The sequence below is a fragment of the Giraffa tippelskirchi genome, chromosome 10 (assembly GCF_054371585.1).
Source record: "Giraffa tippelskirchi isolate mGirTip1 chromosome 10, T2T-mGirTip1v1.2.pri, whole genome shotgun sequence".
NCBI lineage: Eukaryota > Metazoa > Chordata > Mammalia > Artiodactyla > Giraffidae > Giraffa > Giraffa tippelskirchi.
This window is the reverse complement of record NC_137284.1, coordinates 100,436,347-100,463,863: the sequence shown is the minus strand read 5'-3', so window position 1 is coordinate 100,463,863 and position 27,517 is coordinate 100,436,347. Positions and strand designations below refer to the sequence as shown.

Genomic DNA, 27,517 nt, shown 5'->3' with positions numbered 1-27,517 from the left:
TTCCTGAAGCCACCTAGTTTGTGGTATTCTGTAGAGCAGCCTTAAAGACTAGTACAAAGACAGATATATATATATATATATATGTATATATATATACACACACACATATGTGTATGTATATATATATATATAATTTGCTATAAAAGATATGAAAAGAATAGATGTACAATTAAATATTTGGGGAGAATAAATTTCATTTTTTTCTAATAAAAATATGAAACTGGGTTACAAAATTTAATTCCTAGAGAGCATACAATTTCTTTCCTTTTTATGTAGCTGGTCTGGTCTTCTTTAAGAGGTCCCTCCTCTGGTTTATTCAGAGAAGCACTAACTAGGACTTAATCCAGTAGGACAATTGAAATAATATATTGGGTAATATTCAGGAAGTGCAGGAAACTGTCATGTCTCTCAGATTTCTCACTCTTTTTCTGCCTCCCAGTTTCCTCTCCAACAGGGCATCTGGGTATGGCGTCAGGATGACAGGGGTGGAAATTTCCTTTGGTGAAGTAGTCTGGCTCTGCCAGCCTTCTGGTTGTGTTCCTTGAGTGCCTAGTTTCTGGATGCTCTGTGGTCCTCCAGGGCTGAGAGGGGAATAAGAAAACTGTGAACCATTTTTTTTTTTTTTTTGGCCTCTACAATGTGTAGATTTCTCCTCTACTGGGTTCAGCCTCACTTTTGCTCATATTGCTGCTATAAACAGTAAGCTGACTGCCCCATTCCATACAAGCCTAGGTGATCCACTCACAGAAATACACCACAATGCCAAGTCTTGACACATCATCAGTCAGACACTTAGCTACTAGGGGGCCTATAATATACAGGAAAGAGCAAGAGTGAACTGGAAAAAATAAAACTTCAGGTTGTATCTTTAAAATAACTCTCTTATGTCTGAGACCTAGCTAAGATGATACAAAGAAAGGAAAACTATGAGGATACCTCCACCCAGAGTCCCAAATGGTGATGGCCTCATTCAAGGTTTCACTCTGCTCCCACTGGTAGCTTTACTCATAGAAAGGATATATCTGTTTATCATATTCTCCCACATCTCTCTTTTCTTGACACATTTCCTCAGGACTCGAAAGGGACAGGCTTTTTCTCCTCCTCTTTATATCTGGAATGCTTATGTAAAAATCTATGGACTAAGTTCCTAAGTCTATTCTGGTAATAGATAATAAAATTTAGAAAGTTCAGTTCTCAATCACTGAAATGCAGAGTATGGCCTTGCTGCAGATTCTACTCTTGATACTAATTATTATCTCAGACTTTTTCTTTTCATTCTTTTTAGAAGAAACCTTAACCAAATCAAAGCAGAAGGATCTCTTTAATGGAATACAGCTCAGGAAGGCTGTAAGTTACATAAATGATGTTCAAAATATAGGCCCTATTATACTCTCACTGAGTAGTTAGATGTGAATGATTGATTTCAGTTTAAAAATGTTTTCCAGAACAGATAACTTTTGACTTAATCTAGAAGGAAGAAAGGAATATTTGTTAAAATATTTTTAAGAGTGGCTCAGTTTGAAATGTATAGTCCTGGTTCCTGTCTAAACTGAGAACATTTTTATATCACCAGAGAAGAAGCAGCAACAGGGGCAAGAAAACTTGAGAATTACAGATGCTACTCAATAAATGTGAAAAAAAAAGCCTCTTCCATTAGTTGACAGACATAAAGCACCTATTACATGTTAAGAATTGTGCCACACACTGTGCACGCCGTCACTCAGTCATGTCTGACTTTTTGTGATCCCATGGACTGTAGCCCGCCAGGCTTCCCTGTTCATGGGATTTTCCAGGCAAGAATACTGGAGTGGGTTGCCATTTCCTCCTCCAGGGGATCTTTCTCCAGGGGATTGAACCCACGTCTCTTTTGTCACCTGCTTTGGCAGGCAGATTATTTACCACAGTGCCATCTGGGAAGCCTCGTGTTACAAAAAATGGAAAAGACACACTTCCTACTATTAAGCAACATACAAGCATATTATTAAAAATGTTTACTTGCAGTACAGCACACACATTTTAGAGGGAAATGAGTTTCAATCACTGAATAATGTTAAAAAATAATTTTCCAAATGATTTAAAGTCAAGTATTTCACAGAAAATCAGGACTAATTCTTTTATTGATGTCTCATCTATCTAGTAGTTCACAGTCACAGATAGCACCATGCTTTTATTTCATGATAAGAAAGTTGCTGAAAGATTATGACCAAGTATAAGAAAGCTTATTGAAAGAATATAGATAAAATAGGCTATATTTTGGAGAAGGGAATGACAATTCACTCCAGTATTCTTGCCTGGAGAATTCCATGAACAGAGGAGCTTGGCAGGCTATAGTCCATAGGGTCACAAAGAGTTGGAGACAACTGAGTGACTAGTACTTTCACTTTCACTTTCTTCAGGATATATTTTGGCACAAATGTTTATAATCAAAATTCTGTTTACAATAATTGCTGAGACTTTTAATCATCTGTCCAATAGGTGCTTTTAAGTTTGTAAGTTTATAATCATTATTTTTAATTTCATAATATTGTAAGAAAAGTTCACAAAATATAATTCTGAAAAAATATATAAATTAAAAAATCATCCTCTACTTGTTGAATCAAAATTCTTTCTCTCAACCATAATGCAAAGTTTAATGCAAAGTAAATTTATTTTAACTGAATACAAAGTAATATGATATGAATGGAAATGAGACAAGTAGAAAAATTAGCTTATAGAATAATATAGTGTTATGACTAAATACAAACATTGTCTTTGTTAAGCACCTAATAAAGTTTGAAATTATTATCTATAAGTGTTTTTAAATTGATGATATTCTATAAATTCAAGTATTATTGTAAATAGTAGGCACAAGATTGGATTTCAGAAACATATAATGCTATATTTCTATTCCTATTCACTCTATAATTTTAGTGAGAAATTACTTACTGTCCTTGTGAATTATCTCATATACTGTTTAAGAGTAAATAAAAGTAGAACTCCTCTTAAAACATACTGACTGTATAACCAGCAAACTCTTGAATATCTTAATAAAAGTGAATCCCCAAAACTTATATGTTACACAAACAATGATGGATTCAAAGTTTTACATGAGTGGAACTTTAGGGCAAAAATCTGGTCAAGCCAAGGGTTTTGTGTTGATGTTACATTTGCAAAGCAAGTACACTGCTTTTATTTAGGCTGTAAGTTATAGTCAATAAAAATACCAATTTATTATAAAATTATAAAATTTTATTTAGCTTGTATATAAGTATAAGAAAGCACAAATCTTCACATGAAAAATATTACCGTTACAGTTATCCCTCAATATTCACAAGGGGATATCCAAAATCAGAAAATGTTGGAATTTCATATATAAAGTGGTATACCATAGTTGGCCCTAAAGTAAAGTCACTCAGTCATGTCTGACTCCTTGCGACATCATGGACTGTAGCCTACCAGGCTCTTCCATCCATGGGATTTTCCAGGCAAGAGTACTGGAGTGGGTTGCCATTTCCTTCTCCAGGGATAGTTGGCCCTATGTATCAACCATTTCTTCATCCTCTGTAGATACAGAGGACCAACCATATTTTTATCTAAGATATAATTTGAAATATTATTGGGAATTAATATGTTCTCTCCTCTCTCAAGCAATTCAGTAATACAGCCACTGTAGATACATAAAATTACATACAGATAACTCCCATATTTTTCTTTCTAACACTAACCCTCTTCTAAAGTCAAGAGTTATATATTTACCTTCATTCTCAAAGACATATTAAATTTATTATGTCCAAAATTGCATTTATAATTTACTATAGTCTCCCCATTCTTCTCTATTGGATTTTCTATTTTAGTTGATGGCACCACCAGCCAGCTAGACTGGCTTCATTCTTAATCCTTTTCTTGGCCTCATCTTCTATTATTAATTCCTTCTGTATCTCAAATGGAGGCATCAACATTCATCCAACAATTCAGGACAGAAATGAGGGGCAGGCTCATGTTCAACATCTCATCTATCTAGCTAGAGAGAAAGTGAGAGTAACAATGCAGATAATACTTTGTCTCCACTGATGCAATCAATCACCAAAGCTGGTATGTTACCATCAGAAAAGTTTCTTAGATTTACTTTCTCACATGATAGAGGGCTTCATCAAACTGAGCTTTGTGTAAATTTGAATACTTGGAAGATTTACATATTAAAGATTCGAGTTCATACACTTGAGTACTTTAACTTCATAGCAGAAGAGTATGCGAAAGGCAGACCTGGAATGCTGCCCACATAACCAAGATGGAAATAAAAAGGGACAAGAAGTCCTGGATGAGGATCACAAGATGAGAACTCAGTCCTTAATATTAGGTATAAGACCTGAATGAGTCAAAGATAGAAGACAAGGTTAAGGCTCTGGGTTATGAGTCCAGGATCTTATACATTTTCTCTTATTAGAGACAAGATTAGTTTAAGGATCAGAGGCAGAACCAAACACCTATCCATCTATATGTATGTATATACCTACACACAAGCATAAAGTCAAAGCAATTCACAATATGTAGCAATATATAAAATCTCAGAAGCCATCAAGTCATTAGTCTTTTTCAGTGCAGCTCTGAAGTCCAGATTCTTGGGTATGATCTTGGAAAGTAACCTACGTGGTCTGAGCCTTATCTGTAAAAAAAACAGGGATTATAATATCCACCCCATAAGGTTTTTGAGAAGTTAAAATGAGATAACTCCATTGATAGAAAATAAACAACAGATTTTATCATTACTTATTGAAACCTCTCAAATCATTATTTATTGAATCATTACTTATTGAATCATTATTACTTATTACAATCATTACTTATTGAAACCTATCAGATTAGATCTGATAGACAGAGTGCCTGAAGAACTATGGACAGAGGTTCATGACATTGTACAGGAAGCAGGGATCAAGACTATCCCCAAGAAAAAGAAATGCAAAAAGTCAAAGTGGTTGTCTGAGGAGGCCTTACAAATAGTTGTGAATAGAAGAGAAGTGAAAAGCAAAGGAGAAAAGGAAAAATATATCTATGTGAATGCAGAGTTCCAAAGAAGAGCAAGGAGAGATAAGAAAAACTTCCTCAGTGATCAGTGCAAAGAAATAGTAGACAACAATAGAATGGGAAAGTCTAGAGACCTCTTCAAGAAAATTAGAGATACCAAGGGAATATTTTATGCAAAGATGGGCACAATAAAGGACAGATATGTTATGGACTTAACAAAAGCAGAAGATACTAAGAAGAAGTGGCAAGAATACACAGAAGAACCATACAAAAAAGATCTTCATGACCCAGATAATCACAATGGTGTGATCACCAACCTAGAGCCAGACATCCTGCAATGGGAACTCAAGTGGGCCTTAGGAAGCATCACTATTAACAAAGCTAGTGGAGGTGATGGAATTCCAGTTGAGCTATTTCAAATCCTGAAAGATGATGCTGTGAAAGTGCTGCACTCAATATGCCAAAAAATTTGGGAAACTCAGCAGTGGCCACAGGACTGGAAAAGGTCAGTTTTCATTCCAATCCCAAAGAAAGGCAATGCCAAAGAATGCTCAAACTATTTCACAATTGCACTCATCCCACATGCTAGTAAAGTAATGCTCAAAATTCTCCAAGCCAGACTTCAACAGTACATGAACCATGAACTTCCAGATGTTCAAGCTGGATTTAGAAAAGGGAGAGGAACCAGAGATCAAATTGCCAACACCCGTTGCATCATCGAAAAAGCAAGAGAGTTCCAGAAAAACATCTACTTCTGCTTTGTTGACTATGCCAAAGCCTTTGACTGTGTGGACCACAGCAAACTCTGGAAAATTCTTAAAGTGATGGGAATATCAGACTGCCTGACTTGCCTCTTGAGAATTCTGTATGCAGGTCAGGAAGCAACAGTGAGAACTGGACATGGAAAAACAGACTGGTTCCAAATAGTGAAAGGAGTATGTCAAGGCTGTATATTGTCACTCTGTTTGTTTAACTTTTTTTTTTTTAATAAATTTATTTGTTTTAATTGGGGGCTAATTACTTTACAATATTGTAGTGGTTTTTGCCATACATTGACATGAATCAGCCATGGGTTTACATGTGTTCCCCATCCTGAACCCCCCTCCCACCTCCCTCCCCATCCCATCCCTCTGGGTCATCCCATTGCCCCAGCCCTGAGCATTTGTCTCATACATTGAACCTGGAATGGTGTTCTGTTTCACATATGATAATATACATGTTTCAATGCTATTCTCCCAGAACGTCCCACTCTCTCCTTCTCCCTCAGAGTCCATAAGACTGTTCTATGCATCTGTGTCTCTTATTCTGTCTCACATATAGGGTTATCGTTACCATCTTTCAAATTCCATATATATGCATTAGTATACTGTATTGGTGTTTTTCTTTCTGGCTTACTTCACTCTGTATAATGGGCTCCAGTTTCATCCATCTCAACAGAACTGATTCAAATGTATTCTTTTCAATGGCTGAGTAATATTCCATTGTGTATATGTACCACAGCTTCCCTATCCATTCATCTGCTGATGGACATCTAGGTTGCTTCCATGTCCTGGCTATTGTAAACAGTGCTGCGATGAACATTGGGGTACATGCGTCTCTTCCAATTCTGGTTTCCTCAATGTGTATGCCCAGCAGTGGGATTGCTGCGTCATATGGCAGTTCTATTCCAAGTTTTTTAAGGCTGTTTGTTTAACTTATATGCAGAGTATATCATGAGAAACGCTGGGCTGGATGAAGCACAAGCTGGAATCAAGATTGCCGGGAGAAATATCAATAACCTCAGATACGCAGATGACACCACCCTTATGGCAGAAAGCAAAGAACTAATGAGCCTCTTGATGAAAGTGAAAGAGGAGAGTGAAAAAGTTGGCTTAAAACTCAGCATTAAGAAAAATAAGATGATGGCATCCAGTCCCATCACTCCATGGCAAATAGATGGGGAAACAGTAGAAACAGTGAAAGATTTTATATTTGGGGGGCTCCAAAATCACTGCGGATGGTGACTGCAGCCATGAAATTAAAAGACGCTTACTCCTTGGAAGGAAAGTTATGACCAACCTAGACAGCATATTAAAAAGCAAGGATAGTACTTTGCCAACAAAGATCCATCTAGTCAAAACTATGGTTTTTCCAGTAGTCATGTATGAATGTGAGAGTTGGACTATAAAGAAAGATGTGCCAAAGAATTGATGCTTTTGAACTGTGGTGTTAGAGAAGACTTTTGAGAGTCCCTTGGACTGCAAGGAGATCTGACTAGTCCATCCTAAAGGAAATCAGTCCTGAATATTCATTGGAAGGACTGATGCTGAAGCTGAAACTCCAGTACTTTGGCCACCTGATGCGAAGAAATGGCTCATTTGAAAAGACCCTGATGCTGGGAAAGATTGAAGGCAGGAGGGGAAGGGGGCAACAGAGGATGAGGTGGTTGGATGGCATCACCGAATCAATGGACATGAGTTTGAGTAAACTACGGGAGTTGGCGATGGACAGGGAGGCCTGGTGTGCTGCCGTCCATGGAGTTGCAAAGAGTCAGACGTGACTGAGAGGCTGAACTGAACTGACCTGATGGTAATCTCATGCAGCATAATCTTTAACGAGACCTAACTTCCTTTATACAATTCATGAGGTTCTCACAGCATGTATACTGGGGTGGTTTGCGTCCTCCAGTGGATCACGTTTTGTCAGAACTCTCTGCTATGACACATCTGTCTTGGGTGGCCCTATATGGCATGGCATGGCTCATAGCTTCATTGAGTTACACAAGCCCCTTCACCATGACAAGGCAGTGGTCCATGAAGGGTCAAGATAGGCCAGAATCAAGATAGGTGGTAGAAACATCAACAACCTCATATATGTGGAGGATACAACTCTAATGGCAGAAAGTGAAGAGGAACTACAGAGCCTCCTGGTGAGAGTGAAGGAGGAGAGTAAAGGGTCAGCTTAAGACTAAATATTAAAAAAAAAAGAAAACAACTTAAGATCATGGCATCTGGCCCCATTACTGCATGGCATATAGAAAGGGCAAAGGTGGAAGTAGTGACAGATTTCCTCTTCTTGGGCTCCAAAATCACTGGGAATGGTGACTGCAGCTATGAAATCAGAAGACGATTGCTTCTTGGCAGGAAAGCAATGACAAACCTAGACAGTGTGTTGAAAAGCAGAGATATTACTCTGTCGACAGAGGTCCATATAGTCAAGGCTGTCGACTTCCCAGTGGTCCCATACAGTTGTGAGAACTGGACTGTAAAGAAGGCAGAATGCCAAAGAATTGATGGCTTCGAACTGTGGTGCTGGAGAAGACTCCGGAAAGCCCCTTGGACAGAAAGGAGATCAAACCAGTCAATCTTAAGGGAGATCAACACTGAATATTCACTGGAAGGACTGATGCTGATGCTGAAGCTGAAGCTTCAGTGTTTTGGTCATCTGATGTAAACAGACGACTCATTGGAAAAGTCCCTGATGCTGGGAAAGATTGAGGGCAAAAGGAGAAGAGGGCATCACAGGATGAGATGGCTGGATGGCATCACCGATGCAACGAACATGAACTTGGGCAGACTTCTGGAGATGGTGAGGGACAGAGACGCCAGGCACGCTGCCATCCTTGGGGTCGCAAAGAGTTGGACACGACTGTGTGACTGAACAACAGCAACATCAACTTCCTTTAGGATAGCAGTCTACTCTTCTTTTCTTCCCTCTCATCACTATTTTGATGATACCCTAGTCCCCTTTTCAGGTCATAAAGCCCACCTATGCCTTATTTATCTTTATTATTTATTTGTATGTCTCAACTTAAATGGCCTTTTATACATTTTACAAATCTGAAACTTAATACATTATCTTCTCTTTTTTACTCTGTGCAGCAATTGCCTCAACAAATAATTGAGAACTCTGGGTGAAGAGACTCTGAAGAAAGCATTCCTCCTCTTAAGGTAAGTTGATCTTAGTCTTCTCAACTACATTGTTAATTCCTTAAAAACTTAGGGCAATTCTTTTTACTACTGTGAGACTCAATACAGGAGAGATGAAATCAATATGTTGGGAGAGGGGTTTAGTTAGGAGGACGTTTCTCATATTTTCTTAGCTGAAGAGTGTTTTATTCAGCTAATTCTTTCTTGCCAGAGAGTGACTTTTGTATCCTTGAACAATTCCTCCTATCTAGATCCTCCCTTAGAGGACAAGTCACCATGGAGTACCTGTGGGTAGCTTCCCTTGATAAAGCAGGCAAACAGCTCATTACCTGAGGAGAAATTATTTAAAAATTTCAAAAGGAAATATTACCTTCCTTTGGGGAATGGTACCCAGATAGGTATCATATGCTAGTGTATGTGCGTGCTCATTCACTTCAGTCATGTCTAACTCTTTGTGACCCTATGGACTATAGCCCTCCAGGCTCCTCAGCCCATGGGATTCTCCAAGCAACTGGAGTGGGTTGCCATGCCCTCTTCCAAGGGATCTTCCTGACCCAGGGATCAAACCCACATCTTCTGCATTACAGGTGGATTCTTTACCATTGAGCCACCGGGGAAGCCCATCATATTCTAGAAGCAGCCTAACTCAGCATTCCCAATATCAGCTGGCATACTGGAAATGCTGGCAAAGCTGAGACTAAAAAGCTGTAAACCTCCTAGAAGGAAATGGGATTTCCTTCACTTTAAGAAGCTGGGCAGAGTTCTGTGGCAGCTGGTAGTGGTATTTGCACTAGAACTGTACATTGGTCAGCCTCCAAAGGGCCAGGTGTCAGAGGAGCAGCAAATAACAACAAGAAGCAATTCCAGTGTCCTGAGCCTGTCCATTCCATAGTCAGGCAGCAACTGGCTGTGTGTCCAAAGCCCACAGTGGTGGTACATGGAAAGAGATGATGGGATCACTGCTGAGAGACAATGGTAGTAGGATTTAGTCAGGAAAGTGTGTTGCCATATGTAGATCATAGTTAAGGACCTCATCTAAGGCAAGGGTGATGGGGATGATCAAAGGCTGGCAAAGAAAGATTGTGGCAGAAAATTAAGAAACCTGGACATTGTGAAGTTGATAACAGAGTAGTAAAGTCACAAAATTTGATAGAGGAATCAAGTTCCAGAGATGGAGAAATCAATAGTCAAGTGATGAATAGAGGGAGATGAGGATGTGGGTTGAAAAGAGTTGAAATTTATAGAAGAGTGCCTATAGATAGTAGTGCTTTTCACAAAGAACCAATGACCCCACTGGCAAAGGGAATGATGAGTCAAGGCCATCATTACTTGACTCATCAGGTGATGTGTGCCCAGATGAAGAGAAGGTTCAAGGGAAGACTGACATTAAACCAATTTATTAAGGAAGGGATTACAGTGTTTGATCATTCCTTCTGGAATTCCTTTCTTTTTATACTTATGAGATTATCCAGTGCCTTTTACTATTTCCTCCACTTGAAGCATCTTCCCCCCAGATATCTGATGGCTCATTCCTTGGCTTCCTTTAACCTTCACCATAAAACAACCTTCTCTAAAATTAAAAGTTCCTTTCTGGGAAGCGTGCACACACGTGCATGTGCACACACACATGCAGACTTCCTGGCCCCTTTCTTGGCTTTCTTTTTCACATTAACCCATGTCAGTAATTAACACTCTGTATATTTGGTTCATTTACCATTTTATATTGCCTTTCCAATTAGAATTCAAAGTCCATGAGGACAAAGATTTTTGTCCATTTTATTAACTACCCTAGCCCCAGCACCAAGGACACTGTCTTCTGCATTATATGGGCTCAATACATATTTGCTGAGTAAATAATTTAATTGCCGGACATGTTCTTTGTACTCTCAAATGGCTGTCTACCTTCTCTAGGGATTTTCATGCACACAAGCCACCACTAGGGAATTTTGTGACTTTTGTGACTTAATTGATTCTAGATTCACTTCCCTACACCTGTGTTCCAATCTCTTGGAATTTTTCTAGGTGATTTAGAATTATTCTTTAAAAAATAATGTCTAAGTGTAGATGACTAGAATTAAGTGCAGTGTATTCCAGGCACAATTTTCCACTGTAGAGTCCTCAGTGGCTCATCCCCAAAAGTCAATAATGTGAAAATTTCAGGAAATGTGGTAGTCTTTTGGGAAAAAAGTTAAGGACGAGTGACTGTTAATCATACAGTGTAGAAAGCTACCTTTGTCTTCTATGTCTATGTTCAACCTTGGGTCTTCCAATGTCATCATCCTGGCTTAAAACTGATGTGTTGCAAAAAATAAAAATTATTAAATTCAATGAAAAGTGAAACTGTTAGTCTCTCAGTTGTGCAGGACTTTTGCGACCCCATGTACTATAGCCCACCAGGCTCTGTTTGTGGGATTTTACAGGCAAGAACACTGGAGTGGGTAGCCATTCCCTTCTCCAGAATATCTTCCTGACCCAGGGATTGAACTTGGGTCTCCTGCATTGCAGCCAGATTCTGTACAACCAGAGAAGCCTGGTAAATTCAATAACTATTTACTAAAATGGGAAATTCATTTAAGAAATATATTTTAGCACAGATATGGACTTTTTAGCCAAGATGTTTTTACTTGACTACAATTTAAGCAAATTTCCTTTTGTTTAGTCTACAGTGGAGAATGAATAGTTAGTTTTTGTCCATCTTTATCACAGTAATATTGTGAAGGGTTAGTAAAGGAAGATGCAAAACTTTTGCAAGTACAAACTGCAGGAGAAATAATGATGGCTTTATTCTGAAGTGGTTCCATGTCACCTGGCTATTTCTTGCTTGTCATTCTCTAATTAAATGTCAGTTTCTAGTAGCTACAGGGGTAAAAGTGTTATCTGACATAATCTAAAATAGAATCTAAGTATATCCAGTTGTGCTTGGATACCGCTTCTGTTTATCCTCCCCTTCCTCAAGTTTGACCCAGTCCCTCTCATCTCCATTACTATTCTCCCCCCTCTCTACCACTCACCTATCAATCCCCAGCTCATTTCCCCAATTGACGTAGAATAAGTGAAGGTCAACCCCTGTCCATCTGATATTTAATATTACAAGTTCCAAACCCATTGACCTAGTGTTGTACCTTGCTACCTACCAGATTTCATGCTAGTTTTCTTTTTCCTTTTATTGTCAGGAATTGTGTTACTGAAGATAAGAAGGCTAGAACTAAGTTCAGTTCAGTTCAGTTCAGTCACTCAGTCGTGTCCGACTCTTTGCAACCCCATGAATCGCAGCACGCCAGGCCTCCCTGTTTATCACCAACTCCCAGAGTTTACCCAAACCCATGTCCATTGAGTCGATGATGCCATCCAACCATCTCATCCTCTCTCCTCCTGCCCCCAATCCTTCCCAGCATTAGGGTCTTTTCCAATGAGTCAACTCTTAAATAACCTTATTGTGAGTGAAGCGTTAAGTTTAGGAGATAGTAAGAGATGAAGGTTAGCAATAAGGAGCAGCACAGTCAAAACTGACTAGTTCTTGGATTAACCTCCCCCACAACAGAAGCAAATGTGAGATTTTGCCAGTGTAAGAACAGTAATTTTCAGAATAAGGTTGTTCTTAGAATGGGTAACTTGTAGCATTAACTGACTTCTGTATTTCCTCATTTTACCTCAAACAATGTGAAAATCATGAGCTGTGTATGGAGCAAATAGAGTTGTGTCTTGAGGAAAATTCCATAAAAAAACAAAACAGAAAGTATATCATAATAAATGATGCATATAATATTCTGTACAACATCACTGTGAGGCAGGAGTCTAAGTTACAGAGAACTCAGGTGACCTGCCCTAGTTTGCAAAGATAGTAGCATTCAGCTCTCAAACCCAGATCTTTGGAATCCACATCCAGTGGTCTTTCTGCTTTTTTTGTAACTATATCCAAGTCTGCATTTTCCAACCTGTGTTCCAGATAGAATTGTATTGTAAGTCCCTATTTGGATGAATACTTGTCTGATATATTATAGTATAAAGGGTACAATACCAGTTGTCTGTGTTCCAGGTAAATTTCTATTGCAATAAATACTGTCACAAAGAAGACACTTGACTAACCAAGCTTTTTTCTTGATACATAAAACAGTTATGTTGGTCTGATTATACTCAGTTTTGTATACATTTAAGTGCTTCATCTGGTGCGACTTTCTCAGTCACTACAGAGAGCAAGCATCATTGCACACTGCTCAGATTGGATGCAAGAGTAGAAACAGACATGGACTGCAGCTGAATTCTTTATACTCTTTGGGTTCCAAAAATCAAGTGTCTGTTTATTACTGTATTTTTCCTCAGTAATCCTACCTCAGACCTATTGAAACGCCTCAAGGAGATTCATCTAAATTACTAAGTTTTAACCAAATATGATTCTACAATGATCCTGAGAATGAGAACTACGATTAATGAAAAGAGGAGAACTAATAGTGATTTCTGTTTTCCCACAATGTTTGAAAAATATGTATTACATTCCAGTGGACATCAAAGGGCTGTATGTCAGCCCTATTTATCCTCTGAATTCTGCGCAATATGCACTCTAGGAACTATTCAAAGGGAATGCATGCGTACATGCTTAATCACTCAATCATGTCCAACTCTTTGCCACCCCATCGACTGTAGCTTGCCAGGTTTCTCAGTCCTTGGAATTTTCCAGGCAAGAATGCTGGAGTGGGTTGCCATTTCCTATTCCAGGTGATCTTTCCGACCCAGAGATCGAACTGGCGTCTCTTGCATCTCCTGCATTGGCAGGCGGATTCTTTATCACTGTGCCACCTTAGCTATTTTTGTATTCCAAGCAATCGTTTGCATACAAGGTAGCTACATATATATTTTAAGAAAAGGCTAAATTCTTGAAGCAGTAATAAATATGTGTAAGAACACTTGTTGCCTTTTTAAAAACATCTTTACCAGTTTTCCTTACAAAATTATTTTATCCCTGATTATTGATTTTTTGCCAATAACAAGAATATTTTAGGCATGTTTGTGTATGACCCATACCCACCATCACTTCCTAACAGCATGTTATTACTTTGGGAAAATGATATCTTCCCCATTGTCTCTGTTATCTTGAAGGTCCATGAAATTTTGGGGTATGACTCTGGCTAAGAAGCTTTAGAGGAGGATACTTTCTTTCATTACCTGTATTCAATAAGAAGGATGGCATATGGCCTAAATTTGGCCAAAATGAAAAGTTGTAATTTGGGGTAAGTGAAGCAAAAGAGAGAAACAACTGGAATTCTATTTCTCCCAGAGTAGTACCAACCAGTCTGTTCCTTTCTGTTAACTGAGATAAAATTTTATAAGGTCAACCTAAAATTAATCATTAAGTGTTTTCAAGTGTACAACTCATTGGCATTTAGCACATTCACAATGTTGTACAACTGTCACCTTTAATCTTGTTCCAAGACACATTCATTATACTAAAAGGAAACCCTAAGCCTATTAAGCACTCACTTAATAGCCCATTCTCCCTTCTCCTTAGCCCAGGCAACCACTGATCTGATTTATGCCCTTGTGGATTTAAGTATGATGGGTATTTCATATAAATTAAATTATATAATGTGTGGCTTTTTGTGCATGGATTCGTTCACTTAGCAGTGTGTTTTCAAGTTCCATCCCTGTGGTAGCATTATCAGTATCAACCAGTTCTTGCCCTCAGAGCTTTCCTAGCTCTCCTGTTTCTATTCTTCTGCTACTGCCTTGGTTTCTATACCTCACAAGCCCAGGCCCCCAGTCATCCAGCTCCTCCTTCAGTGCCCTGCTTGCAGTACTTCACCTTTCCCACAGTCAGCCAGAGTTGCTAGTTTCTGCTTCTTACAATTGATGAATTGACACACTTCCTTACTGGACACATTAATTATTAATTTCTAACTGGATACAAAAGTCCAAAGATTTATTTCCATTTTCTACTCTCTTTTCCTGTGCTAAATAAATATATAACATGATAGAGATCTATTTACCTTCTTTCTCTTTTAGTACTGCTTGTAAGAAGTACTTGTTTTCATGCAAAGGCATTGCAAGCATAAGAAGAAACAGATCTGGGAGACTCATTTCCTCAATCTGGATAATTTAGTGAGAAATTAGCTCAGTGAGTCTTAGCTCAAGAGAAGAATAGATTAACATTAGAGTCTGAGATCCAGAAACTCCTCCTTTCTAACAAGGCCAGTTCCTCCAGCAGGAAAACAGTGCTCGGCTAGATTCATCCTATGGGCTTTTGAGATGGTGCTGCTGCTGCTGCTGCTGCTGCTGCTGCTGCTGCTGCTGCTGCTGCTGCTAAGTCGCTTCAGTCGTGTCTGACTCTGTGCGACCCCAGAGACGGCAGCCTACCGGGCTCCTCCGTCCCTGGGATTCTCCATGCAAGAACACTGGAGTGGGTTGCCATTTCCTTCTCCAGTACATTTAAGTGAAAAGTGAAAAGTGAAATTGAAGTCACTCAGTCGTGTCCGACTCTTTGCGACCCCATGGACTGAAGCCTACCAGGCTCCTCTGTCCATGGGATTTTCCAGGCAAGAGTACTGGAGTGGGATGCCATTGCCTTCTCCGTTTGAGACGGTGCAGTGCTAAGGAATCCACCTGCCAATTCAGGAGATGCAAGAGATGCAGTTTCAACCCCTAGGTTGGGAAGATCCCCTGGAGTAGGAAATGGCAACTGCTCCAGTATTCTTGTCTGGGATATCCCATGAACAGAGGAGCCTGGTGGACTACAATCCATGGGGTTGCAAAGAGTCAGACATGATTGAGTGTGCACATGTGCACACACACACAACACACACACACACACAGGATGTATCCTACCCCTGATGCCCCTTCAGCTGAGCACTTTGCATAGTGCCTGGACCCAAGGGAATCTAAGCCCACTTCTATTTGGGACTATGAGAATTTAGATGATGGTACACTTTGCTATTTCTTTCCTTTAAGGTTTTTCTCCTAACAAAAATGATTTTATATTTATACCATGTGGTACTAAAGGCATGTGTTTCTATTTTCTTGGTGTAACAAAGCCAAACCAATAAACATGATGAGAGAAACAGCTATAAACAAAAGTCCTTATTCTCGAAAAGCTCAGTCTTATAAGGAAAATATCATGAATGCAACTACTATAAGATAAATAATGGTGATTAATCCTGTAATATCCGTGATCAGGAAGCATCCAGATCTTACTGAAATACTTTCTTTGAAGAAAGAATTCAATATTTCTTGAAGCAGATACTAAAGTTGCTGCAACTTATTCCATCATAATATATTCCTTGTTCTTCCTTTAAGGACCACTGTGAGTGAGCCTACCCTTCTTCCAACTGAGGGCCCTTCATATATACGAAAGAAGTTGTCACGTCAAATTCTCTTTCTTGTAGACTCTAAGCATCCTTAATAACTTCAGTTATCACAGAGCTACAAAGTGTTGTGGAAACAGATGCAAGAGAGACCACTTTCAGGTGGGGTCCTGAGCAATATTTATTGAATAAACAGCATTTTACTTTCAATTGAAAAACATTTCTATAAATGATGGCAAAACAAGGGATTATCCCAGGTGGAGTGAGAGGAAAAATCTAAGTATGAATTTGGAAAAGTGATGATTATGACCAAAAGATGTAAATAGTTCAGTGGAGGTGTGTGAATAAGCACAGTGAGACCACGTGGATTAAGGACATAAACTGAAGTTTGTCTTGTAGATAATTAGAAACCTTGAAATGCTTTAAAGCAGAAGAACGACAAGATAAAAGATATGATTTGGGAACTTTGCTTGGGTGTAGAAGGGAACCAGAGAGAAAGGAGAATAATTAAGCGGTTATTATGGAAATCTAAATGGGATGTAACAAATGCCTGAAATAGAAGAATAGTGGGAGGTATGATAAAAATAGGTTATATGCAAGATTTGGTGCAGAAATAGAATCACCATTCATAAGTACTACCATATCTCTCTCTTTTACTTATTTTAATATTAAGAAATCACTGCAAAAGATTTGTAGATTATATACCTCTACAAAGACATGGCTGAAGTAGAAAGTAGCTTTAGAGTCAGGAAGACTGGTGTTAAAATCTTGGATCTGCTGCTGCTTAACTGTTGTCATGCACAAATTATTTTACCTGGGAATCTGCCTAGTTGGTAACAAGGTGGTAATAAAGCATAGTGGTGTCTGATACAGTAACACTAAATAAATGCTCAGTCCCTTCCTCTTTTTCTTATTTCTCTCAAAAGCAATTTACTATCTACTGTTTTGTACCAGGAATATATGAAGTAGATGGAATGCTTTCTAGGTAGAATATCATTCTTAAAAAAGCATGAAGCCAGGAGAAAGTGAAAATTTTGGTGGGAAGAAATGATTTATTTGAAATGGATAAAAATCTATGACATATTGCTGTCAATAGAAGATGGCAGAATTAAAAAGAAAATCTGTCAACCAGAGAATAGAGATGAAATAAAACATTATATATAACATATGTTACCATTAAGAATTATAGACAGGGCTGTTATGACCTATATTACATATATTTTACAAAGGCAGAAAAAGTAAAGAGTGACATAAATTACACTGAAAATCATTAAATAACATTTCTGTATTGATTTCAAGATCTTACAAAGTAAAAGCAATGTGAAGCAAGTTTAGTATCATAAACTAGAATATCACTTAGATTAAAGGAAGAAAAGAAGATATTTATGTTTATGCTTGGGCTTCCCTAGTGGCTGAGATGGTAAAGAATCTGCCTGCAATGCACCCAGGTTTTATCCATGGGTCAGGAAGTTCCCCTGGAGAAATGAATGGCTACCCATTCCAGTATTCTTGCCTGGAGAATCCCATGAACAGCCTGGTGGGCTATAGTTTATGGGGTTGCAAAGAGTCAGACATGACTAAATGACTAACACTTTCACTTTTTCGTGTTTATGCTACTTGTCAGTATTTCTAAAGCTTTTTAAAAAGAACAAATTGAGCATAGGTTGAATCATGAGGAATTTAATGTTAATTTATTTCCTAACAGATGATAATGGCTAAAAAACACGATTAAAGGCATATTCTGGGGACTGTGTTACATAAGCTTAGATGATTTTTGAGAGGGATGAGTTAGAAGGAGTCAAAGTAGCGTTTTGCAATAGAATACTTGACTGAGAACCTGGAAACTGATTCCCAGAGTTGCCTCTAACACTGAGTAGCTTGTTATCTATTAAAGTTTATGAACCTTTTGCAATCATTTCCAATTCCATTCTTTTCAGTCAATAAACTGAGTATAATGTAAGAGGATGGATAATGTCTTCTGGATCTGAACTTTAGAAATCAATCAACTCTAAAGAGAACTCTATTAAAGTGTGTCTTTACTAAAGAAGTATTTTTCCTAAATTATCCTCTATAGTGTGATCTAAATTATTATTTTCACTATATTTCTAAATCTATATAGAAATTAAAAGTATATCCAAATAAGGCAGAATGTAAGTTGGGGCTTTATGTCTCTTGAATGGAAATTTCTCTTTAATGTAACAGTTTTTTTAAAATAAAATTTTGATCTATCATGAAGACAAGTTTCCATCTTAAAAACTGATTTCGCATGGTAATAATATTCAGAGACAATTTCAGGGGTTACAAACCAGTGATTCTGATCCCATTGAGTAAAACGAAGAATAACTGTTAATGTCACACTCATTTGTTGCTGTGCAGAATAACATTAGGAACAAACTTTCCAAAATATATTTTTTGCTTCTAAATTTCAACATCATCGCAATTCCTTATCTAATTTCTTGCTTCTTTGCTGCTGCTGCTGCTGCTGCTGAGTCGCGTCAGTCGTGTCCGACTCCGTGCGACCCCATAGACGGCAGCCCACCAGGCTCCGCCGTCCCTGGGATTCTCCAGGCAAGAACACCGGAGTGGGTTGCCATTTCCTTCTCCAATGCATGAAAGTGAAAAGTGAAAGTGAAGTCGCTCAGTCGTGTCCGACTCTTAGCGACCCCATGGACTGTAGCCTACCAGGCTCCTGCGTCCATGGGGTTTTCCAGGCAAGAGTACTGGAGTGGGCTTCTTTAAGGACATCTAATCACAGGACTCAGACTGGTTTCAGAGGAACTCGATTAACCTTCAAGATCTCAATTCAATGATTGTCCAATATGTAAAGAAGAGTAACCATTAAAGTTTACCCAGATGTTTCCATAGTGAAGATTCACTGTAGACGATATGCTTCATGCATTAAAAGCAGAATATGAAAATTCAAAAGAAATAACTCAATATTAAAAGCCCGAAAATACGGGAGTGGGTAGCCTATCCCTTCTCCAGCAGATCTTCCTGACTCAGGAATCAAACCGGGCTCTCCTGCATTGCAGGTGGATTCTTTACCAACTGAGTTATCAGGGAAGCCCATTAAAATACTGGTAAGTGTAAATGACCAAAGGATAGCAATAAGAAGTAATCTTACTATTTGCAGTCTTCAGATTTTTGGAATAAAAGAGGCACATATATTTAATTTGAATCCACCCTAACAAAATAATGAATAAATGAGATATTTTATTAGAGAAGATACTGTGGTATTCCAAAAAAATAAAAATAAAGCATTGGCAATAGATATAAACCACATGAAATCCAGTGGGTGAAGATATGTATACACTTGAAAAAAATTCACAAAGATTTGTCATTCACACATACAAAATTCACTAAACAAAAAGGAATATAAAAGTTTTGTATAATGCTTTCTAGGTTTTAATTGTTTGCGGCCTTCACTGATATACTTCATAAGAATATGCCCCAAAGGGAGAAGTATTAAGGTAATTATTATATTCTTTGAGGTGTTGAGAGTAGTTTTCTTGTGCTGCAATTAAAAGCTCTAACTCTCATTAATCATAGTGAATAACAAAGAATATAAAGGTCGAACAGTCTAAGAATACAACTTTAAAAATAGAATAATGGAAAAAGCTATTTGGTGTTCCTATAAGATAAATGTTGAGAAAACTATCACTACAAATAAAAGATTGCAAAAGGTATCCTAATTTCAAGAATAAAAATCAATAAAAAAAATTCACAAAACTATCAAAAAATCATACCCAGGATAGAATGTATGACTAATACTACTTCCCTGTTTTTCTATGCTTTAAATTTAACTGAATATGTATATTAAAAAAAAAAGCTGCTACAGAAAAAGCTTTTGTTGGTTGGAGTACACCCTCATGAACCCAAATTTAGTAAGAAATGTCAGAAATACTACGATTGATAATTACAGAGTGAATCTAAATCGAATAATAGCTTTTTAATCATTAGAATGATCATAGTAATTTGAAAGGTGAACATAGCAAGAATGATGTTAACATAAAATTGTTGATATCAAAAACTGAAATTAATACTGGATCATTTCCATCATTAATCAGGAAATAAATCTATCTTGCAAGAGGATTTTCTGAGAGCAGCTAATAACTGCTATCACACTTTCCTGAATCCATAAACCAAATATAGATAGGAGAGTGACTGATATTAGGAGCCTGAAAGTGACAGTTCCCTCATGAATATCATCAGTGCACGTGACCTCTGTGGTATTAAGACTTGAAGGAAAATTATCTTATCATGAGATAATTCAGCAGTCAGCTTGATGAGTTCGCTGCACTGCAAAAGCACAGAGGTCTGTGTCAAGCTGATTTTCTGCCATTATCTGCATGTTTAGAGAGTTACTTGAAAATAGGGAAAAAAATGGAATTAATAATAAGTTTTGTATAAGTACATACAGTCATGGCAAATACAATAAAAATAGGTTCAATAAGTGGGAATATGGCTAAAACATGGCTTCTAAATCTTTATTCATGATTGTTATGGGCATGCCTCAAATCACCATTTAGATTGTATCAGCATCTATCAAATACTTCTAATGACAGTAACATCTCTTTTGTCTTAAGACATAGACATATAGGAAACTGTTCCAATAAAAATTTTTGATGTCCCAAGCCACTAAGCCAGAATTATTCAATTCACTATGATTTTTGATCAATATACTACTACTCCAGTAAAAGCACATTTAAATATTTTCTTCATGTTATACAGTGTCCATGACAAATATTTCAAAGCAGGAGGCTTTGTTCCTCTATGACTTCTATCCTAGGACTTTAGAATTTCTATCAGGGTTATATGGGAGACAATTTAGCCCAAAATATCAAAATTTCTTCCCTGGTGGCTGAGGGTAAAGCATCTGCGTGCAATGCGAGAGACCTGGGTTCGATCTCTGGGTCGGGAAGATCCAATGGAGAAGGAAATGGCAACCCACCCCAGTACTCAGGCCTGGAAGCTACAGTCCATGGGATGGCAAACAGTCGCACACGACTGAGCAGTTTCATGTCACATGAATCAGGCTGCTTGCCCCTTCTTGCTTCGAAATCATCTGATAGTACATTTCAGGTTCACCTAATCAGAGTAAAACAGGCTTGGCCATCCACATTCACAGAGCACTCTCCACTGATATCTTTGCTCAGTACATAGAGTATCTGTACACTGGGAGAGTCTTTACACAACTCTAAATGTTCAGGGAAACTTGTTATCTTGAAGCTGGAAATCCAGTCCATATAGCAAAATCAGTAAATTGGGGCTTCCATGATAGTTCAGTTGGTGAAGAAGCAGCTTGCAATGCAGGAGACCCTGGTTCAATTCCTGGGTTGGGAAGATCTGCTGGAGAAGGGAAAAAGCTACCCACTCCAGTATTCTGGCCTGGAGAACTCCATGGACTGTATACTCAATGGGGTTGCAAAGAGTTGGACACAACTGAGCGACTTTCACTTTCATCACTGGGCTTCCCTGATAGCTCAGTTGGTAAAGAATCCGCCTGCAATGCAGGAGACTGGGGTTCAATTACTGGGTTGGGAAGATCCCCTAGAGAAGGGAACGGTTACTATTGTATAGTCCATGGGATGGCAAAGAGTCGGACATGACTGAGCGACTTTCACTTCACATCAAAATTTCAAATACCAATATTAATTAATTCACGAAATCTTCCTCTAGAAATTTATTTAACAAATACATTCATTTATTTATTTAACACTAATACTCACATGTGTGTGTTTGCTAAGTTGCTTCAGTCATGTCTGACTCTTTATGACCCCATGGGCTGTAGCCTGCCAGGCTCCTCTGTCCATCAGATTCTCTGGGCAAGAATACTGGAGTGAGTCGCTGTGCCTTCCTTCAGGGAATATTCTCGATCCAGGGATCGAAGCTGTTTCTTATGTCTCCTGCATTGGCAGTCAAGTTCTTTACACTAGAGCCATCTGGGAAGCCCAATACTCACATTAGTGTTCAAAGAACACACACATATACATCTTTACAAGTGTGTATAAAAGATATTCATTGTATCAATATGGTAATAATAACAAATGGAAGCAACATAAATATTTAATAATTAGTGTTTTATATATTCATATAGAACACTATACAATCCAGTAAAATGAATAATGTAGTTGCCTATAATATTTAATTACCCCAAATATACAAACATTCACATATACACACATATACATATACACATGTGTGTTCATTAGAGCAGAATATATAACCTGATTCCATTTGTTTTTAATAAATATAAACAATCTCTTGTATATGGAAACTTGAAAAATTCATATATTAAAAGCTATGTTTGGACTTCTCCTAGGCCCCGACATGTTAAATTTGAGTCAAGGAAGGGTCTTAAACAATATTCAGTTCAGTTCAGTTCATTCGCTCAGTCGTGTCCAACTCTTTGCGACCCCATGGACTGCAGCATGCCAAGCTTCCCTGTCCATCACCAACTCCCGGAGCTTGCTCAAGCTCATGTCCATCAAATCAGTGATGCCATCCAACCATCTGATCCTCTGTCATCCCCTTCTCCTCCTGCCTTCAATCTTTCCCAACATCAGGGTCTTTTCCAATGAGTCAGGTCTTCATATCAGGTGGCCAAAGTATTGGAGTTTCAGCTTCAGCATCAGTCCTTCCAATGAATATTCAGGACTGATTTCCTTTAGCATTGCCTGGTTGAATCTCCTTGCAGTCCAAGGGACTCTCAATAGTCTTGTCCAACACCACAGTTAAAAGCGTCAATTCTTTGGCGCTCAGCTTTCTTTATTGTCCAAGTCTCACATCCAAACATGACTACCAGGAAAACCATAGCTTTGACTATACGGACATTTTTTTGGCAAAGTAATGTCTCTGCTTTTTAATATGATGCCTAGGCTTTTCATAGCTTTTATTACAACATAGCAAGAGCTGGAGCACTGAGACTCAGAAAACCAGGGAGATTAAAGAAAGCTTTCTAGAGGAAGTTAGTAGGTCCCGGCTGCCAGCCTATAAAGATAGTTGGAAAGTCATTACTTGCAGCAGGAAGTAGCCAGGAAGCTTTAAATACATTATTACTAACAGCAGGGAGGTCAAGATGGCTTGAGATACTTAACAATGCAATATGGAGAAAGAGTTTGGAGTTTCTCCAAAGCAAGGGGATGGGACTTCCCTATACTACACAAAATAAAGTTAGACCATGAGGGTACTCAAGTTACACATACAGCATTTATTAAAACTTAAGAAGCTCATTTTTGCCCTGAAATGTGTCTTGCAATCAGTGGTAGTGTCTGGTCACTATCGGTAATGTCTATTTTATTGATATACTTTTGCTAAAATATTATTATTTGAAAGGAGCCCCTTATGGTTGGTGACCTCTTAGAGTCAAGGAAAAATGGTTCATATTTACAAAGCCATATAAAATTTACAGAAGCAAACATCACTGAGAAATGGAGTAGAATAGCAGGAGAACGTCAGATGAATGAGGTACTTTTAGTTTTCAGTACACAACTGAATATTTGGTTAGAGGCTTTCTTTCTTGTTTGTTTTTACTGCAAATATCTTTACCTTAATCTGCATAAGCCATATTTTTCTTTTCCAACCTACCATTTTGAAAGAATGAGTTATTAACACTTACCTCCGGTTCCTGCTAGGATATAAACTCCATGAGGGCAGAAATGTTTGTTTTGTTCAGTGGTGTATTCCATCATCTAGAAAACGGCTTACCATTAATAAGTGCTCAGAAATACATAGATGAGTAAATGAATGCATGAATGAACAAATGAATGCATGAAGTTGCTTTTTAAATGAGTCTTGACATTTTCCCTATAGATGCATATACATAAAAGCCTCATACTTTTCTCACAGACCCAAAGGGAAAAACTGTGTACTGATGCATGTAACTAAGATTTAGCCAGAAGAAATCATTTCAGTTCCAAAATTTTGCTTCATGTATCATGGACTATTTCTCTGTACACTCTTGAAAGAGGTACAGAATTCACCTTGATACTTTCTCACAAATTTAGAAATTTAAAAAGGTGAATACTTCTAACCAATTTAGCCCACTTTAAATTAATTAGGGAATGTTCATCTCTGCCAGTTCATTCGTTTTTTATCAAAGATTTCAATAGGATTAATTTTTTGTAGTAGCTATTCAGATGTCGTATGTTACTAGTAAGTTTGTTTCTGTCTCTTCTCTTCTGAAAATAGGATGGAACAATGACACCTTTGAATTTTTGCACCTGTATGGCATCTCACTTTTGGGTATTCCCAAAGGTGTCCCATGAAGGGGTACCCAGCGCAAGGTATGATAACATAAGTGCTTCATTAAAGTTTGAAACCTGGAGGAAGTTTATGCTGGAGGAAGAAGTGAAATATGATAATGTGAAAGCCAAAGTATTTCCCATTTTGTTGTTTTTATGATTGAGCCCTCCAGTTCCCACAGTGACTTTCTAGACCTTACAAATCAACTTGTTTTTTTTTTTAATGACTATCTTTTTGCAATACATCAAAAGACTTCTTAACCTATCTACTCCCAATTCCAAGATTATTCTAAATACTACTTTAGAGAATAACCCCTTGTCCCATAAACTGCCATTTTTTAAACCACAATCATTTTGACACATTTATAGCCAAAGATGCTATTTCCATCTCTTCATATACTGACAAAAATGTCCCCAGCTTGTCAGAGGGATTAACAAGATAGATATGGTGTGGGAAAAAGAGAGCACAGATTTATTTACATTATTTTTTTCTTTTGACAGAAAAAATGTAGCAAGTATGAATGCCCATTGAACAATTATATATTTCATACTCCAGCCTTATCAAAACATAAAGTTATGTGGGAATTTTGTAGCTTCCCATCAATTATAAAATACCAGAGCACTAGTCAGTTGACTACATGGAGCAAGTATTGGTCTAATAAATCCAACAAAGTTGTTCTTACATACCAAGAAGACATACCTCCAATAATATGTGTATGCATATTAAGTTTCATCCAAAATATGTATCTTGAGGCCATTCCATAACTTCACTGTATATGATTCTAAAGATACAAGAATGAACTAGTTAACAGTCACTATTTCATCTTTGAAAATAATATATTTGTAGTAAATTGAATTTTCCATCAAACATTCCGTACTTTCCCCTTCCCACATACAAAAAAGCAATGCAGCCATCATAAAGTGCTAAATATTGTACTGAACATTTAAAGGCTGATAACAAGCATAACTTTTATTAATAATGTTATTGAAAAGACAAAATAATTTCTAAATAATTTCATTAAATAAGCAAAACATCTGTCTGAGTTTCACTTATCAAAACTAATCTCAAGATAAAACTCTGAAGTTACTGTTTCTGATTTCATAACAACATGAAGGCAACTCATCACATTACAATTTACATACTGTCTTAATGACATACAGGATTTCACCATTTATAGTGAACTCTTCAATAACTCTGGGACATTCCACTGGTCAAATTATTAACGGAAATAAAAACTTAAAAATAGAGCTGTGGTGTGATAGATTATGTTTCCCAAGACAGTCCCTTGCTTGCTTTGAATGTGATTTGGACATTCCACCATCAAGGAGATAAGGTTATCTTCTATACTGTTGAAACTTGGTGGACACTGTGACTGCTTTGACCGGTATAATGAGGCAAAAGTTACATTCTGGGAAGTCTGAGCCCAGATCTAGAAAGTATTGGCAGCTTCCATTCTCGGCCTTTTAGAATGCTCGCGCTAAGGACACTCCATCTCAGAACTCAGCCACCACGTTGTGAAAACCAAGTCATGCGGAGGGGCCACGTGTCCATGGGCATTTCTGTGAACAGCCCTCACTGAGTCTTCACGGAGCTCTGGGCTGACAGGGTCCGCAGCAGCAGTGCCAGCATGCGCGTGAGTCGTCTGAATATCCAGCCCAGTCCAGCCTTCAGACTCCAGCTGAGCTCAGCATCCAACAGACTGAAACCCAGGAGACATCAGTGAGAGCCACCCAGGTGAGTTCAGTCAACATGCAGAACTATGAAGGATAATACTAAGCTGCTGTTTTTAGCCATTAAATGTTTGGAGTAGTTTACTATGCTGCGATATACAACCAAAACATGGTGTGACTACCACTGTACTCATCCTTTAACATACCTCTTTCTTGCCCCATCTGTTAGGTAAGGAAACAGATAAAGTCAATGAGTAAATAAAACATAATCTAGACATTACAGGATAGGATATTTCATGTTTCACTTTATTGTGTTTAAATTTCTTCAAATTCATCCACTTTGAAAAGCTAAAGGTTATGATTCAGTCTTTTTTATTGTTTCAAATAAAGTCATATGATTTCTAGTATTCCCTCATTGCTATGTGTTGTTCGCTAGAACAGAAAGGAGGAAAACAAACCTGGGTGCATTGAAGTCTCCCTAGTCTTGTTTTTATAGCGGCCTCAAGAGATGGTACTATGTGAAGAGCATCTTCTGACCACTTAGTGGCAGCACCTTCCTTTAGCCCTTCCTATGATGAAAGTGAAAGTTGCTCAGTCGTGTCCAACTCTTTGCGACCCCCATGGACTATACAGTACATGGAATTCTCCAGGCCAGAATACTAGAGTGGGTAGTCGTTCCCATCTCCAGGGGATCTTTCCAACCCAGGGATCGAACCCAGGTCCCTCACATTGCAGGCAGATGCTTTACCAGCTAAGCCACAAGGGAAGCCCCTTCCTATGATAGCAGTGGCTAATGGTAGTGGTTAGAAGAGCAGTATTTCACACCTGCAACCACTCTAAGATGTTTCCCTCACCTGCAGTAACAGGGTTTCTTGGAATTAAAGCTAAAAATAGCTCCTTCTTTAGCCAATTCTATTAGCGGCCCTTAAAACGATAGCATTTTTAGAAACTGTGGTCACATTAGAATCACCTGGGTCTCTTTTGACCATCGCAGTTCTAAGGGCGTATACTTGACCAATTAAATGTGAATCCCTGAAGGTAGAAGCCAGGCATTAGTATTGTTTAAATCTCCCCAAGTGATTTGCATGAGAATCTAAGACTGAGAAAGTTCTATGAATAGCTTAACCACTCACATTACCGGTTCAGTAGCATCACTAGATAGCCTCTAGGCAGATTTGCTGTTGGGCCACCAAGGAGCAGCTGTGGAGTTGGCACACTTTTTTTCCCCAGGATCTTAGTAAACTTTCCATGAAGTTAAATTTAACTAATATCTAGCAATATGATGAGCTCTGGGAAAGCAAAAACTAGTTGTATTTGACCCCTGATCTTCAGGAGGTTAAGGTCTGGTTGCTGGGCAGTAGAAAAGGCAGGGATGGAATAATCATAAAAATAAGTCACTCAA

At 38.1% G+C, this 27,517-nt stretch overlaps 1 protein-coding gene across 1 annotated transcript in view; it reads left to right on the top strand.

Annotated features, from left to right (window-relative positions):
* FOXP2 (forkhead box P2) overlaps positions 1-27,517 on the top strand; it is a 1,512,938-nt gene that overhangs the window by 763,478 nt on the left and 721,943 nt on the right. Inside the window, exons 6-8 of the mRNA XM_081537130.1 lie at positions 8,862-8,930; positions 24,392-24,486; positions 25,913-26,179. The gene's annotated coding sequence lies outside the window, so the exon portion shown is untranslated. The remainder of the gene's footprint in view (positions 1-8,861; positions 8,931-24,391; positions 24,487-25,912; positions 26,180-27,517) is intronic.